General features: G+C 40.0%; 2 non-coding genes across 2 annotated transcripts; both read left to right on the top strand.

Moving 5' to 3' along the window:
• Positions 1–395: 395 nt before the first annotated feature.
• On the top strand, positions 396–502 carry LOC145637613 (small nucleolar RNA R71). Its single transcript, XR_014114377.1, has one exon. It is a non-coding gene; the product is annotated as a small nucleolar RNA R71 (small nucleolar RNA).
• An 8,640-nt stretch (positions 503–9,142) lies between these two features.
• LOC145637612 (small nucleolar RNA R71) lies at positions 9,143–9,249 on the top strand. The gene has a single exon (XR_014114376.1). It is a non-coding gene; the product is annotated as a small nucleolar RNA R71 (small nucleolar RNA).
• Positions 9,250–17,281: the final 8,032 nt, after the last annotated feature.

Raw genomic sequence — 17,281 nt, 5'->3', positions numbered from 1 at the left:
TATAAGCTTGGAAGGCATTAACTTGCTCCACGGAACTCCTGCAATCCTGCTCCCAATGACCTACAATACCACAATTTTCACAGAAAGCCTCATTAGAATTATTATTAATCGTAGAAACATTAGCTACATTAGCAGTGCTCAGATTATCTAATTTTTGGCAAATAGAGGTCAGTTGAGCTTGCAAAAAGGATACAGAGTCGACACTATGTTTCCCCTTGTTAGCAAATCCTCTGGGATTCCCATATTGGGAATTGTGTATCGCCATATCTTCAATAACCTGACCTGCATCATCAACATTAAGATTCATAAATCTCCCACTAGCTGCAGAGTCTAAAATTATTCTAGAAGAATTTCCAATGACGTTATAAAAGGCTTGGATCAACTGCCATTGCGCTAAATTATGGTGAGCGCATTCTCTTTGTAAGTCCTTGAACCGCTCCCAAGCCTCATATAAAGACTCATCGGCTTCTTGGGCAAATATCTGAATCGCAGTCCGTAGTACTGCTGTTCTCTCTGCAGGATAATACTTGTTATAGAAATTCAAAACAAGAGTTTCCCAGTCAGTTATACCAAGTGTAGTTCTATTTAAGCCATAAAACCACAATTTAGCTTTTCCAGTTAAAGAGAAGGGAAAGAGAATCTCCCTTATTTGGTCTTGAGTGACCCCGACTTGCCTGATGGTGTTGCAATATTGACAATAGTCGGCAATGTGAAGATTTGGGTCTTCACCCTTTGCTCCATTGAATTGCTTCCTCTCTATCATCGTTATAAATTGAGGTTTAATTTCAAATTGAACCCCATCAAGAGCCGGAGTAGGGGTGAGATGTGGAAAATCCGTAAGCTTTGGTTGTGAATAATCACTAAGCTTCTTTGGAGCCGTCATCTCTGATTCTGCGTCTGATGATGCCTCTAAATCGCTGGAATCAGTTGGAGGATCGCGGTGATTATTGTTATTATCACCAGAATCCGCCAGGATTTGCTTGTAGAAGTTTTTCTGTCTATGGAAGGAACGTTCGATCTCAGGATCGAATGGGATGTAACCTGATCTGGAACACCTGGGCATAAACAAAAACTAGAAGCAAATATGAGATTTGTCTCAGAGAACTAACGCTCTCTGAGACAAAAAGGGAAATAATCTAGACTACAAAAACAATCAGAAATAAAAATAAAACCGTTTCCCCGGCAACGACGCCAAATTTTGACAGGGTAAAGTCGTATCCCCTAATCAAAAATAATTACCTAAATCACTAACTAAAGTAGATAGGGAAGTAGGGTCGATCTCCACAGGGAAACAAGTCTTTTTACTCCTAATTGATTATTATAATCTGAATTATTTAAGTAACCAATATTTATAATTAAGTAAAACACTAAACTACTAAGGTTGAGAATAGGAAGAAAACAATATATGAAAGGATCTAGGGCATAGGTTCACCAATAAATAATACTCCAGGGTAAAATATAGTAATCAATCATTGACATTGCATAAATAACATGATTAACAGGCTCTCGCAATTTATTAATCAACATAGATCTAACAGGCTCTCGCAATTTACTAGATCTAAGTCCTTATTGAAAATAGCCTTTAATATCAAATTAACATCTGCTCGATTCATCAATTTAATATTGCTATACTTTTACAAGCCGCAATTGTAAAACATTAAAACAATCCAATAAGAAATCACCATGCAATACCAATAATCAATAATAGTCAATCATCAATGCATCAATTAACCAGATTGTAAAGGGCTCTCGCTACGTATTACAATCACACAATTAATTTATCGGTATTAAATCTCATCTCTCGAATCTTGACTTAACCATTTATAAATTAACTTGCCTATTGAAACTAGACCTAAACATTAATTCTCATCTCTCAATTCTTGAATCAATATTGTCAAACTCATGCATAAAAGATAGGCCTAATCTAGTCACAGAGCATTAAATCAATCAATAGGAAATTAATCTAGCATTGATAATCAACAACAATAATTTACCCCTTCATATTATTTATTAGATCCCCATAAACCCTAGAAATTAAACTACTCACACATATTAAAAACTAAACTAATCAAGGTAATAAAATAAATCATGGTGAAAGGAATAAAATAAATAACTAAGATTAAGGGAAGAGAAATCGTTACCAAAATAAATTTGGAATTAATGAAAGAATTAAGAACAAAGGTTTAGAGAGAGAGTTTAAGAGAGAGAGAAAACTAAGTAGAGAGAGAAAGTCTAAGAAAGAAGATAAGTGAATTTTAATCCTCCTAAAACGTACTTAAAACAAAACTAAAACAACTCCTAATTAGAAACTAATTGCTCGACAAAAGAGCCTTTCCAGAAACACGCGCCCGATCGGGCTAGAGGCCGCCCGATCGGGCGCGCCTTTTTTCTCGCACTGCTCTTCTCACAGCCGCGCCCGATCGAGCTAGCAGCTCACCCGATCGGGCGCGCCTTTGGCCACGCACCATCACACGTATTGCGCGCCTTGCCCGATCGAGCTAAGCTGCCCGATCGGGCCCTTGCTTCACCTCAAGGCTCGGAGCTTCGATTGGGCTTATTTCTTCGGCCCAATCCGGATATCCACTTAGGGTCTTGATCACTCGGTCCATATACCTCGGTATCTCGATTACCGAGCCCTTAATCACCGGCTCTCACCGGTCTTGGGCTCCAAAAGTGGTCGTGTCCTTCTAGCTTTCGTAGTCGATCCAATAAAGCCCGGGAAAATGCTCCAAGAGTGCAATTTCCTGTAAAATACAACTAAAACTACGAAAACACTAGAATACACAAATTAGTAATAAAAGTGGCCCGAAAGAGCCAAAAACACTACTAATAACGACCACGGGACGGGGATAAAACACTATATAAACTAGACATATCAAACTCCCCCAAGTCAAACCTTTGCTTGTCCCTAAGCAAAGAGCTCATCAATGAACATATAAATCATACTTCACCCCAATAATCAAATCAAAAACCAACGATTCAAGGCAAATCTAATGAACATGCTTCAACAACAATCAATCTTATTCATCTAATCACCCTTCCTCCTTAACAATTGTCAAATAGAGAAAACCACAAGAGCATATAGAATTCAAGACTAGTGCTCACACACTCAACTCTCATTTTTTGTGGCGAGTAAAGAATGTACTCAATCGCTCTCCAACCAACCCCTTTAATGTGAACAATGCCCTCCCAACTCACACTCTCGTGTGTATAAAAACATTGAACGCTCATCCTATTAGTCGACTCGAAATATGCCAAGTCATAACTTGCATTGATAAACGACACTTTCATATTTACATAACTTCTATGCACAAGGTCGGAAGGTCTTTAAAGCTCGTAATGTAAGGCTAGGGTAAGGGGTAGGATAAATTTGGGATTATGAGAGAGAAAAGCTATGCTAAAAGGGAGCCAAATCCTAATAAACCCATGATAAAAAATAATGATCATACATCTCCATAAACATAACCAACTCCAAACAACAATCCACCAAATATACTCCAAACAATATAAACAATCCCAACACTTACAATTTCACTCATAAGATATGATAATATGGAACCTTTAGTGAAAAACAAACTTTGAACTCATAACTTGAAATATTTACATTGAAACTCAACTTTTTTTTCTTTCTTTTCTTTTGATTAGCCTTCACTTGGAACATTTGAGCATTAATAAATTTTTCTTTTGCTCTTTTTTTTTCTTTTTATCTCATATTGGAAAATTCAACTTTAAAACACAACATCAATATTTTCCAATCAAAAATCAAAGAACAATAACTCTTCTTTTATTCCCACATTGTGCAAATAATATGCACACCACAACTCCCTCACCTCACCAACTAATAGCTCCCCCAAGCCAAGCTTTGGACTAGTAACCAATGGGGCTCATATAGGCTTGTAATGTGGCTAAATAAACAATAAAAGGGCACAAGCAACAACATGGGTAACAAGAAGGGAACAAATGTATCTAAATACTCTGAAGGCTACCTAAAAGAATGAACGCCTTTGTCCTCCACATGTGCATAATAATAAGTCATGAAACACTACTCATAGTTGCAAATCAATACTCAAATTCATTGACATACCAGGAATTATGGAACTATCACACATTTCCTAACCAAATCAACTAGTCAAGCACTATATTCACAAGTAGTTGGACAAAATTGACGCATGTTAAGGTTTCAAGGTAATCAAACATCAAATCATGATCAACTAATCCACAATATTCATCATCAAATACCAAGAATCAAAACAATTTTTCTCAAGTACGGGGCACAGGGAAGCATAATTTATAATTCATTGGAACGTATTTTTGGATTTTTTTATTTTTCAATTTTTTTGTATTTTTTGTATATAAGAAAGCAATAAAAACTACACTAGGAAAGCAAATAAAAGCTATACTAGAAAGCAAATAAATAGAGAAAAGGGAGAGAATTACCAAGTGAAAGAACACCCCCCCAAGCCAAATCAAGCAATGCCCTCATTGACTTGGGAGAGTAGCCTACTCCTCATCCTCATCCATCCTCGAATAGCCCCCGCCGTGGCTAGAACCACCACCTCCATGGCTAGAGCCACCACCTCCATACCCCGAACCACCAGCATAGTAGTTAGGGTCCACATTCCCCCCAAGCCCACCAAAAGGTACATCGGTCCCACAACCATGGACCGATGAGTAGTCGACGTAGGTACCAAAGGCACTTGGGTTCGTATATCCACCCTGCGGATATTGGAACCAATCAGGGACAAGTGAATCGGGGGGAATAGCCCCCCGACGGGCATAGTCATCATACATGGGGTATAAACCCCTCCCTAGGTTCCTCTCCACATGGCCTACCCTTCTATCTAGAGACCCTACTCTAGCATCCAAATCCCTAACCAAACCCTCAACTCTCCCTTGCCCCGTCTCAATCCTATCCAATTGGCTCCTAAAAAACGAGAAGTCATAAGGGGCGTTAGGGTCTATGTTGTAGTTGGTAGAGGAAGTGGGGATATCGTATGTAAAGGGTGGAGGTGGTGGATAGTGTGGTGAATGGTGAGGAGGTGAGTGGTCAATTGGTGATTGATGGGGTTGGGGTGAAGGGTGAGGTGGTTGCACCTCACCTTGACCGTCAAGTGCAAAAGTGTAAGAAGGCTTCCCCTTCTCAAATTTGGTCAAGGTGGGGTGGGGTAAAGTGAAAGCATTATCCCTCCTACCCGATTCCCGTTGAATCACCCACCAAGTATCCCCTCCTATGACATTAACCCAATTAAGACTACCAAGATAGGGTAGGTCCATAAGAGTTGGGCCGGCTACCTTACCATCATCGTTAGGGACAAAGCTAAGGTGTTTGACCGCTATATGTGTAACTAGGCCACCAAAATAAATGGGTACCCTAGACCTACCCGCCTCGGCTGCATTGGCCACCCGTTGGAAGTGGTTGGCCATTTTGTGGACTATATTGAGATTTTCACTCCTAGGGACCATGTATGACCCTAGTAATTCAAGCTCATCCCGCCTAACATTGGCGGGTTCATGCCTACCAAAAATGGTAAGGCCAACAAACCGTTGCCAAATCTTTGGCACGGGATGTTGTATCCAAGTGCCTTTAGCGTGTTGGAGGTTCAAGTTAGGATCCCCCGTAAGGGATTGATAGACAACGGCAATGTTGTCTTGGGGTGGTTCAAGAGGCCTATCCGATCTCAACTCAAAAATTTTACCAAACTCTTTCAAAGTCAATCTAATATCATTATTGAATAACCGAAATTGAACATGAGAAATTAAGGCATTTGATTTTATGACATTAAAACTAGAAACGAATTCTAAGGTTAAATAATCATAAGTATCGTAATGCATGTCAAAGAAACCGCTCATGCCAACTCCTTTAAATAATTTTTCTACATGCTTATCAATACCCTAGTCTAATAAGAGTAAGGTGATGAATGAAGCGAGTGGGAATTACCTGCCTCGTAATGAGGTTAAGCATCCTCTATTTTTGCTCTTGGGTGGTGATGACCACCCTCTCCCATCCCGGAATTTGCAAGGTCGGGTCAATTCTCGCCTCTTGGTTCCTTGAGCCTTCACCCCTCACCGTTCTTGACCTCTTGAAAGCCATTGATGGTGTAATTTCTAGGAATTGAGTGGTTTCTCTCTCTTAGGGTTTAGAAAAATTTGAGAGAAAATGGTAGAAATTGGGTATAGATTGTAGAGAAAGGTGAAAAGATTAGAAATATGTAAAAAAAAATTGAGTTTTGATGAAAGAATTGGAGGAGATCTTGAATTTAAGTGTAGGTTGAAGGTTTGAAAATGGAGGTTTTAGAGAGAGAAAGTGAAATGAGGAAGATGAAATAAGGAGAAAGTGAGGAAGGAAAGAAGGGAAAAGAAAATAAAGGGGGGAGGGCAGATGTCGCGCCCGATCGGGCGAGCCTCGCCCGATCGGGCGAATGCGGAAATCTCCAGAACTCATGTTGCGCGCCCGATCGGGCGAGCTCCGCCCGATCGGGCACGAACGCGAAGAGGATTTTCGCCCATTGCTCGCCCGATCGGGCGAGCTTCGCCCGATAAATCTTTTCCTTCTCACTCAATTTGCGCCCGATCGGGCGACCTTGCCCGATCGGGCGAAATTTGCTCAAGTTTGTGACTTAACTTGCGCGCCCGATCGGGCAGCTCTGCCCGATCAGGCGAAAAAGGACTCGATTCCAGCTCTCCTCTCGCGCCCGATCGGGAGAATTAAAGGCTGAAATCTGGGTTGCTTTCGCGCCCGATCGGGCGAGCATCGCCCGATCGGGCCTGAGCAGCCCTTTTTCTCCGATTTCTTTTCTTCTTCAGATTTTTCTAAGTCTTTATACCTGTCAAATTCATACATGTACTACAACACTTAAAACTGGTGAAATATCACTCTCCTCGCCTCTCTTAAAAAAAGACAAAAATAAGGAAAAGGAAAACTAATGTAGAAAGCATGAAATACGGGTTGCCTCCCGCAAAGCGCTGGTTTATCTAGGTCCCGCACGACCTTCTTACCAAGTACAATTTCTAGGACCCTTGGCCTAACGCTTGATCGGGTGGTTTCTCACCCGGTTTAGCGATGTTTAGGCTGCGATGCGGCTTCCTGACATAACCTGTGGGACGCCAAATCGCCTTATCTGGTGGATCCTCCTCGACTTGGACTGGGGGATCTTCAATGCTACGCACTAAAAACCCTTCTTCGATCGAATGTTGCTTCAAATTGTCATTGCGTTCAACACTTGCAACTCGGTCTGGCGGAACACTTACCGTAGGCTCGATTCGCACAACTTGCTCGATCGGTTCCACTTGTTCATCCTCGAAACCAAGACCAACATTGTAGAGTGCTCATACTATTGCATCGACTTCCTTCTGCCATTTGTCTACCTCATCTGAAAAGGATGCAACACAAGATACCGCCTCCAAGGGATCTTTTTCAAGAGCTTGGGGCTTGTTAGAATAATTTACAACCACATTAACACTGAAACATTTCTCCTCAGTCATGGAGCTTTTAGGGGCATTATTCAGATTGAAAACCACTTTATCGTCCCCTACTGATAGAGTTAGCTTACCACTTCTTACATCTATGACTGCTCCTGCAGTGTTAAGGAATGGTCTACCCAAAATAATTGGGGTTTGCATATCCTCAGCCATATCAAGAACAACAAAATCTACAGGTATATAAAATTTACCTACTCTAACGGGGACATCCTCTAAAACACCTAAGGGGTACTTGAAAGAACGGTCGGCCATTTGTAGAGTTATATTGGTAGCTTTTAATTTACCCATATTCAACTTAGAACACAGAGATAATGGCATGACGCTAACACTAGCACCCAAATCACATAATGCATTATCAATCAAGAGATTGCCAATATGACAAGGGATAGAAAAACTACCCGGATCTTTTAATTTAGGTGGAGACTTATTTTGAAGTACGGCACTACACTCTGCAGTGAAAGCTACTGTCTCTACCTCACTAATAGACCTTTTTCTCGTCAATATTTCTTTCATAAATTTTGCATATGAGGGGATTTGTGTGATTAATTCAGTAAAGGGGACTGTTACCTTCAAATCTTTAACCACCTCCAGGAACTTACCAAACTGCTTATCCAAGTTTGTCTTCAATTGACGATTGGGGAAAGGAACTTTGATGATTGGCTTTGGAGCATTCTTATTCTTGTCTGGAGTAGCCACCTTCTCTGGAGTTGTACCCTGAAATGTAGAATTAGATATGTTAGTATTATCCTTTAGCCCTGCAGGGCTATCAACTACATCGTTTGGTTTAATGGAATCAAGATTAGCATTATTTGATAAAACAGGTTCATCAACTCTGGGCATAGAGGGCCCTTCATAGTTTGAACCACTCCTTAGAGTAATTGCAAATTCTTGATCCGTAGGCCTAGTCGGCTGTGCCGGCAGGGCTCCCTGTTGGCGTGCTTGTAGAGTAGCGGAGAGTTGCGCAATTTGATTATCTACAATTTTATTATGCGCTAGAATTTGATCAATTGTCGCATCTCTGCTCTCCATGTGCTTTTGCATATTGACCAACATTGCTCTAATTTCCGCCAAAGAAGGGTCGGAAGATGAGGGGGGTTGGTGTGGTTGATTCTTCTGGCTAGCATTAGGATGATAATATTTCTGCTGCTGTTGCTGTGGCGCCTGTGGTTCTTGTGGTGGTGGATTTTGAACATTAGTGCTCCGGTAGGAAAGGTATGGATGATTCCGATACCCAGGATTGTAAGTGTTGGAGTATGGGTTATTCTGCCTATAAGCTTGGAAGGCATTAACTTGCTCCACGGAACTCCTGCAATCCTGCTCCCAATGACCTACAATACCACAATTTTCACAGAAAGCCTCATTAGAATTATTATTAATCGTAGAAACATTAGCTACATTAGCAGTGCTCAGATTATCTAATTTTTGGCAAATAGAGGTCAGTTGAGCTTGCAAAAAGGATACAGAGTCGACACTATGTTTCCCCTTGTTAGCAAATCCTCTGGGATTCCCATATTGGGAATTGTGTATCGCCATATCTTCAATAACCTGACCTGCATCATCAACATTAAGATTCATAAATCTCCCACTAGCTGCAGAGTCTAAAATTATTCTAGAAGAATTTCCAATGACGTTATAAAAGGCTTGGATCAACTGCCATTGCGCTAAATTATGGTGAGCGCATTCTCTTTGTAAGTCCTTGAACCGCTCCCAAGCCTCATATAAAGACTCATCGGCTTCTTGGGCAAATATCTGAATCGCAGTCCGTAGTACTGCTGTTCTCTCTGCAGGATAATACTTGTTATAGAAATTCAAAACAAGAGTTTCCCAGTCAGTTATACCAAGTGTAGTTCTATTTAAGCCATAAAACCACAATTTAGCTTTTCCAGTTAAAGAGAAGGGAAAGAGAATCTCCCTTATTTGGTCTTGAGTGACCCCGACTTGCCTGATGGTGTTGCAATATTGACAATAGTCGGCAATGTGAAGATTTGGGTCTTCACCCTTTTCTCCATTGAATTGCTTCCTCTCTATCATCGTTATAAATTGAGGTTTAATTTCAAATTGAACCCCATCAAGAGCCGGAGTAGGGGTGAGATGTGGAAAATCCGTAAGCTTTGGTTGTGAATAATCACTAAGCTTCTTTGGAGCCGTCATCTCTGATTCTGCGTCTGATGATGCCTCTAAATCGCTGGAATCAGTTGGAGGATCGCGGTGATTATTGTTATTATCACCAGAATCCGCCAGGATTTGCTTGTAGAAGTTTTTCTGTCTATGGAAGGAACGTTCGATCTCAGGATCGAATGGGATGTAACCTGATCTGGAACACCTGAGCATAAACAAAAACTAGAAGCAAATATGAGATTTGTCTCAGAGAACTAACGCTCTCTGAGACAAAAAGGGAAATAATCTAGACTACAAAAACAATCAGAAATAAAAATAAAACCGTTTCCCCGGCAACGACGCCAAATTTTGACAGGGTAAAGTCGTATCCCCTAATCAAAAATAATTACCTAAATCACTAACTAAGGTAGATAGGGAAGTAGGGTCGATCTCCACAGGGAAACAAGTCTTTTTACTCCTAATTGATTATTATAATCTGAATTATTTAAGTAACCAATATTTATAATTAAGTAAAACACTAAACTACTAAGGTTGAGAATAGGAAGAAAACAATATATGAAAGGATCTAGGGCATAGGTTCACCAATAAATAATACTCCAGGGTAAAATATAGTAATCAATCATTGACATTGCATAAATAACATGATTAACAGGCTCTCGCAATTTATTAATCAACATAGATCTAACAGGCTCTCGCAATTTACTAGATCTAAGTCCTTATTGAAAATAGCCTTTAATATCAAATTAACATCTGCTCGATTCATCAATTTAATATTGCTATACTTTTACAAGCCGCAATTGTAAAACATTAAAACAATCCAATAAGAAATCACCATGCAATACCAATAATCAATAATAGTCAATCATCAATGCATCAATTAACCAGATTGTAAAGGGCTCTCGCTACGTATTACAATCACACAATTAATTTATCGGTATTAAATCTCATCTCTCGAATCTTGACTTAACCATTTATAAATTAACTTGCCTATTGAAACTAGACCTAAACATTAATTCTCATCTCTCAATTCTTGAATCAATATTGTCAAACTCATGCATAAAAGATAGGCCTAATCTAGTCACAGAGCATTAAATCAATCAATAGGAAATTAATCTAGCATTGATAATCAACAACAATAATTTACCCCTTCATATTATTTATTAGATCCCCATAAACCCTAGAAATTAAACTACTCACACATATTAAAAACTAAACTAATCAAGGTAATAAAATAAATCAAGGTGAAAGGAATAAAATAAATAACTAAGATTAAGGGAAGAGAAATCGTTACCAAAATAAATCTGGAATTAATGAAAGAATTAAGAACAAAGGTTTAGAGAGAGAGTTTAAGAGAGAAAGAAAACTAAGTAGAGAGAGAAAGTCTAAGAAAGAAGATAAGTGAATTTTAATCCTCCTAAAACGTACTTAAAACAAAACTAAAACAACTCCTAATTAGAAACTAATTGCTCGACAAAAGAGCCTTTCCAGAAACACGCGCCCGATCGGGCTAGAGGCCGCCCGATTGGGCGCGCCTTTTTTCTCGCACTGCTCTTCTCACAGCCGCGCCCGATCGAGCTAGCAGCTCACCCGATCGGGCGCGCTTTTGGCCACGCACCAGCACACGTCTTGCACGCCTTGCCCGATCGAGCTAAGCTGCCCGATCGGGCCCTTGCTTCACCTCGAGGCTCGGAGCTTCGATTGGGCTTATTTCTTCGGCCCAATCCGGATATCCACTTAGGGTCTTGATCACTCGGTCCACATACCTCGGTATCTCGATTACCGAGCCCTTAATCACCGGCTCTCACCGGTCTTGGGCTCCAAAAGTGGTCGTGTCCCTCTAGCTTCCGTAGTCGATCCAATAAAGCCCGGGAAAATGCTCCAAGAGTGCAATTTCCTGTAAAATACAACTAAAACTACGAAAACACTAGAATACACAAATTAGTAATAAAAGTGGCCCGAAAGAGCCAAAACACTACTAATAACGACCACGGGACGGGGATAAAACACTATATAAACTAGACATATCACTGGTCTTTTATGTGACCAGTGTCCGCGCGCAACATAGTAAGTCGCACTGGCCAGGCGCGCGCAAGAATCTAAGTTGTGCTGGGATGCCACCCGCAACTTGATGAGTTGCCACGCGCAACTTGAGGAGTTGCGCGTAACATTTGAATAAGTAAAAAGATTTGGAGAAGCGCGATCTGCAGCTCACTATCTTCTTTTTCTCTTTCTCTAATTTTGATCACTTTCCATTTTGGTTGTCTTTTTAAAGCTAAGGAAAGTAAATCTTGCTTCTTTTATTCTACCAGAATTTGATCTTGGTCAATAAAATGGAGAAATTGAATGAAGAATCCTAACAAAAGTTGGGGTTTTTTATCAATATGTTGTCATGAAGTTGTTTCTTTGTTGTTGTGACATGTTTAAGCAATATATTGCAACTAATATCATGTGAAGTGATAAAGTATTGATCCTATATGAGCATGTCAAGAATATATGTGTTTTTTTGTTCATTCTAATTTTGACTTTGTGCTTGATCTTTATTTCTCTCTTTTTTTGCTCACATAGACTATACTTGTTAATTTTAATGTAAATTGAAGTGTTTCGAACAACAATTATGCATTAAAATGATAAATGGAATTTTGAACTTTTATAATAGCATGAATTTGTTCTTGCGACTCATATATATATATTTTTTCATGCGTAAGTTTCAAAATTGGCTTTATCAATGATAAAAAAAAAAAACCGATGGTTATTATTATTCACTTATAAAACTGTGATTTCAAGATTTACACAAAACTAGTTAGTTTAGGAAATTCTTGAAGAGATCATCAAACTGGTGTAGCTTGGTTATATTTTGGGTTCGTAAGCCCCCATTTTACATTTTCGAATGTTGTAGCCCCCAGTGTTGGGTGACTTTGATGATTTGCTTGTTGTCAATAATTAGACCCTTTCATGTTGCTTAAAATGGGTCTATAAATCCCGTGTTTCGTCTTATTATGATAACAACTAGGATCTTGAAAACGATTAAACTAGTGTGTTTAAACCGTTTTTTGACCATCCATAATTTTAACAAAGAAATTTGTTAAGTCTAGTAATACTGGTCATTCATTAGAACAAGGGGAAAAATGAAATGCTGTTCAAATTTTTCGTCTATTCTTGCTACTTTGAATTCTTTCTTTTGAGTTCAAATTTTGTCACTGTTTTGAACCTCGAGAAAGTAGATGTTATCCTTCATGTGAAATTCCAATGTGTGCAACAATGGAGAATAATTTAGAATGAAGACTCCTTAATTTCGAATTTAGGAGTATTTTGTTTACATTCTAACTCATGAAATTGTTTGTCTTATGTTAATAATGTGTCTTGATACAATTTTCATGATGAATGATTGAGTACTAAACTTTCGTATGAGCAAGTATCATGATTTTGTTGCTCTATACTAGTCATACTCTCTAATCTCTAGAGTAAATTGAAATATTGAAACAACAATTATGCACTAAGATTAGTTCTTGAAGTTGAACTTGAAAATGGCTCGAATATGTAACTTGTTTCATGGCGAAGTTCAGTTGCAAACTTAGTTTTCAAAGGAACAAAATCATTGTGATGCGTTTGAAAATTATAAGGCTCGAGATCTACAACTATTTAGGCTATGCGCATTCTTGCTATTTCTCAAGTCTTGGAGCCCTCAATTTAGGGTAGTTCTAATGACTTGCTATTGTTTAGGCCATTCATATAATCATGATATTGAGAGGGACCTATGTATATGTCCTATTTTTGTTTTAAGATATTTAGGACAATTACATGACTTTCACATTTTAGTCAAAGTTGTTTTGGGTGTTTTTTGTCCATCGGGAGAGTTACGTCACAAAGTCTGGTCAACGCGTGAGCTGTACCTGCAAAACAACGGAGACTCCAGGTGGTTGGAGCTCCGCCTCCGACAATCAAGTTAGTAACTTGATTAGGAGTAAAGAGGTGTAGAAATTTAGGTGGGGATCTGCTCGGATTCCAAGCTCAGGATGTCTCTATCAAAGAGTAAAATGTGTAAAAATGGAAAAACCTCCCTCCTAATAGAGGAAATTTCCCTATTTATAGGGTCCTCTGGAATTGTGCCCCTGATTAAGTCATCAAGCCCTAATCATTGGTGGGCTACGCCGCATTATGGCTTTCTCGGGATTTGGGCCATGAAGGCCGCCTTTTTTCCATTCCTTTGGGATGACACGTGTGAAACAGGGATTGGTCCAGTTTGGACTAACCCTAAGGTGACACGTGTCACCTTCTGACTGGACCACGTGTCAGGGTAAAATTACCCCAAACATTTGCCCTCACAGATATGACGTGGCATCTGTGACAGGTGTCACTCTTCCTTCCATTGGGGGGTGATTTTACCGCCAAATTTTAACTATTCACCTTCTGCGGAAATTACGGAGGTACCCCTAAATTTACCCCCCATATGTATCTGTTTACCCTCATTATTTTGTACGTTTACAAAAAATTTAGAGAGATAAACTTAGAGAGAAAGAGAGAGAGAGTCTGCTTTCACGTCTGAGTCAAGCGCAAGCAATCAAGCTCGTTTCCGCCTACCCCAGACGGTTCCGCCTTACCTTCAGATATCAATTCTTAAAGGTACCGCCTATGTCTCTCTCAGCTCTTTTCATTTTTTTCCCGCTTGTATATATTCTTTGCAATAAATGGATGCATCACCAACAGACACGGCACAACCTAGGTTAGAGTCCAGTCGGTCACCTGGTACGGCTGAGTCTAGGACTGGGAGTGCCGCCTCGGGGTGTTGGGACCACCCTTATGCTTGGAATCCGACCGTCTATGTGTCTGTGCAGGACACAATAGCTCAGACAATGCAGACGGCAATAGATCCCGACTATAGGAGCGAGGGCTCAGGCGGGCAACCACATGAGGGGGAGGTGTCAGGTAGGGAAAACCAGACAGCTGCTGAGAGGTCTCCCCCTGGTGCCCCTTCAACTCCTGGGGATTCATTCCTTGATGAGTGCCCAAGTATCTCAATTGAATTAGATGCTTCAATGTTGTAGGCAATATTGGCTTATATACCCCTTCCAGATCAAGCACCCTTAGCAGTCCGAAACCTTTACTGCCGATGATTCGACGTAAGAAGTTCCCTACTCCTTTAGCCGGAGTGTCATATATTGAAAAGTTAAATGAAAAGTAAGATCGCAAATTCTGGAGGTCATCAGAACCAAAATCATCATCTGTGATATCAGCATACTCTACTATTCTACGAATGCTTTGTTCTGATGGTGATGTCTCCTCACGAGAGCTTACTCGTCCTCTTTGGCGACATAGGGGTTTAAAGGGCTTGATGCATACGCTAAATGCATCCGTGATTCCTACGACAGTGAGTTAGTGTACATTCTTTCTCTTTGTTTCTATTTTGTTTCTTTTGCCTTTAATAATTCCATCTTGTTCTCTTTTGCCTTAGCTTTGCTCGAGGACGAGCAAAGGTTTAGCTTGGGGGAATTTGATGAGTGACATTTATGTCACTCTTAGGGAGTAGTTTTAGAGTCATTTTCGTGTTTATTTTATCTTATTTTCCTTTCTTTCTCTTTAATAAAGTTTCTAGTTTATTTTGGTAATTTTGTCGTGTTTTAATTCTTTTCGTAGTTTTTAGTTTATTTTCGTATTTTATTTGCTTTTGATTTGTTATATTTCGTTCTTTATTTTGATGAGTGGCATTTATGCCACTCTTTTATCCTTTTTCTCTAAGGATTCTCCCCTCGTTTGCACTTATTTGGCCCTCTTTCTAAGAATTTTTACTTAGCTTTGCTTTCTCTTTTCTTTCTCCTTTATCCTCCCTTTTCTTAGTCTTCCCGCTTTGTTCTTATTGTGCTTTCCATGCTTATGCTTTGTAGGAACCATCGAGATTTTCAAGAGGAGGAAGCTAAGCTCAAAGGAAGCTAGAGGAAGCATGATTCAGAAGAGGTTCGGCCGAACCTCCTGATGGTGTGGCCGAACCAAAGTGTGGCCGAACCTGCTCAGTGGTTCGGCCGAACTTCGAGGCAGGGGCAAGATGAAAATTGGCAGTTTTGCAGGAGTGGCCGAACCACAGGAGTTCGACCAGACCAGGATCGGGGAGGTTCGACCGAACCTACCCATGGTTCGGCTGAACCTACCCATGGTTCGGCCGAACCTACCCATGGTCCGGCCGAACCTACCCTGTAGTCCGGCCGAACCTTCCCATTTGTTCGGTCGGACCTCTCCTTTTCTCAGCTGACTCTGTACGGACTATATAAGTCCCTTTTTTAGAATGTTTTGGGGGAGAATTCAATAACTATCTATTCAACTCTCTAATTAGTTTTAGGTTAGGTTAGGATTAGTCTTCTTTGGTAGAGAGAGAAAGTGAGGTTTTCTTCATTAATGAACTTGGATTTTGAAGAAGGAGCTTGTTCAATCCTTTGTAGACCTTCATCTTCAATTAATGAGCAATTTCTTACTCTCTCTCCTCTATTTTTATTTGTTTATTTTGATTATTTTAGTTGTTGGTATTGCTTGTTGATCATGTTGATTCTTGATTATTTGTTGATTAATCTTGTTATTATCATGATTAGTGAGTAATTTCCCCATTAAGGGGATGGTTGTGGTGTAGTTGGACCTTGAGCATGTTCTAGGATTTAGAATTGATTTATTTGTGATTAAAGTCTTTATATGCTTGATATTCTTTAATCTTCTTGCAAGTGCACATTGTTGGTTGATTAAAGGTGAATCTTTGCTAACAAGAAACGGAAGTTGACTTAGTTAAGGTTCATTACTATCGATTGTTATTTAATAGTACCTCCTAGTATATGGTTCTAATGTGGAAACATAGAGGCTATGTTAGGAGAAGCCAATTGACCCCGGAAGGCGGCTAGATTGGATTCTTAATTTCGATATTCGAGCATGTTTAGTTCATAATTAATTCAATTTCTATGCCTTTGTTTATGTTCAAGTGAATGCTATACCTAAACCATTTCCCTTAATGTTTTATTTCTTGTTTTAGCATTTTTAGACTTTAGTTTATTTATCCCCTATTCCGGACTAGCTTAATTGTTGATAACATTTGGTGGTGTTTACCGTTCTCTGTGGTTCGACCCCTATGCTTGCCTTATACTCGTATTAGGTTTGTTTAGGTTGTATAAATTGTATTTGATCTAGGGATAGACAATTGACGACGCGTTTATTTCCCTGTCAGGAAGCATCGACACTAAGGGGCATCGTCCCACCCCTGTAAACACATGAGGTTGGTGTATGCCATCAGATGGTCTTCTAGGTTGGAGGTACCATCGTAAGTACCTACCAACACATTCTTAACCTTGGCCAGCTGAGCCGCCTCGGTTATATTCTTGGTGAACGCAGAGGGTTGTTCACCAAGTTTGATCAATCCGAAGCTGCCAATCCAAAGGTTGGACACTGTTGAATGCTGCCTGTCCCCCAAAAGGAAACGGCTGCATGTATGGAAAACTATATTGTCCGTATTGCGCCTGAGGTGCAAACGGGACAGATCCTATCATCATTTGAGGATCGGTGTTGACGGACTTTCCGCTTGTCCCACTCTCATGTATGGAGAGTGAGTTTCGCACAAAAGTTTGTTTGAAGCTGTCTGGAAATTCCGAGGTGGAGGCTAACTCAGACAGTTGTTGGTGTCTCCGCCACTCGATGATCTGTCGAGCGTCAAAAACAG

The sequence above is a fragment of the Chenopodium album genome, chromosome 6 (genome assembly GCF_948465745.1).
Source record: "Chenopodium album chromosome 6, dcCheAlbu1.1, whole genome shotgun sequence".
NCBI lineage: Eukaryota > Viridiplantae > Streptophyta > Magnoliopsida > Caryophyllales > Amaranthaceae > Chenopodium > Chenopodium album.
This window is presented reverse-complemented; position numbering and strand designations above follow the sequence as displayed.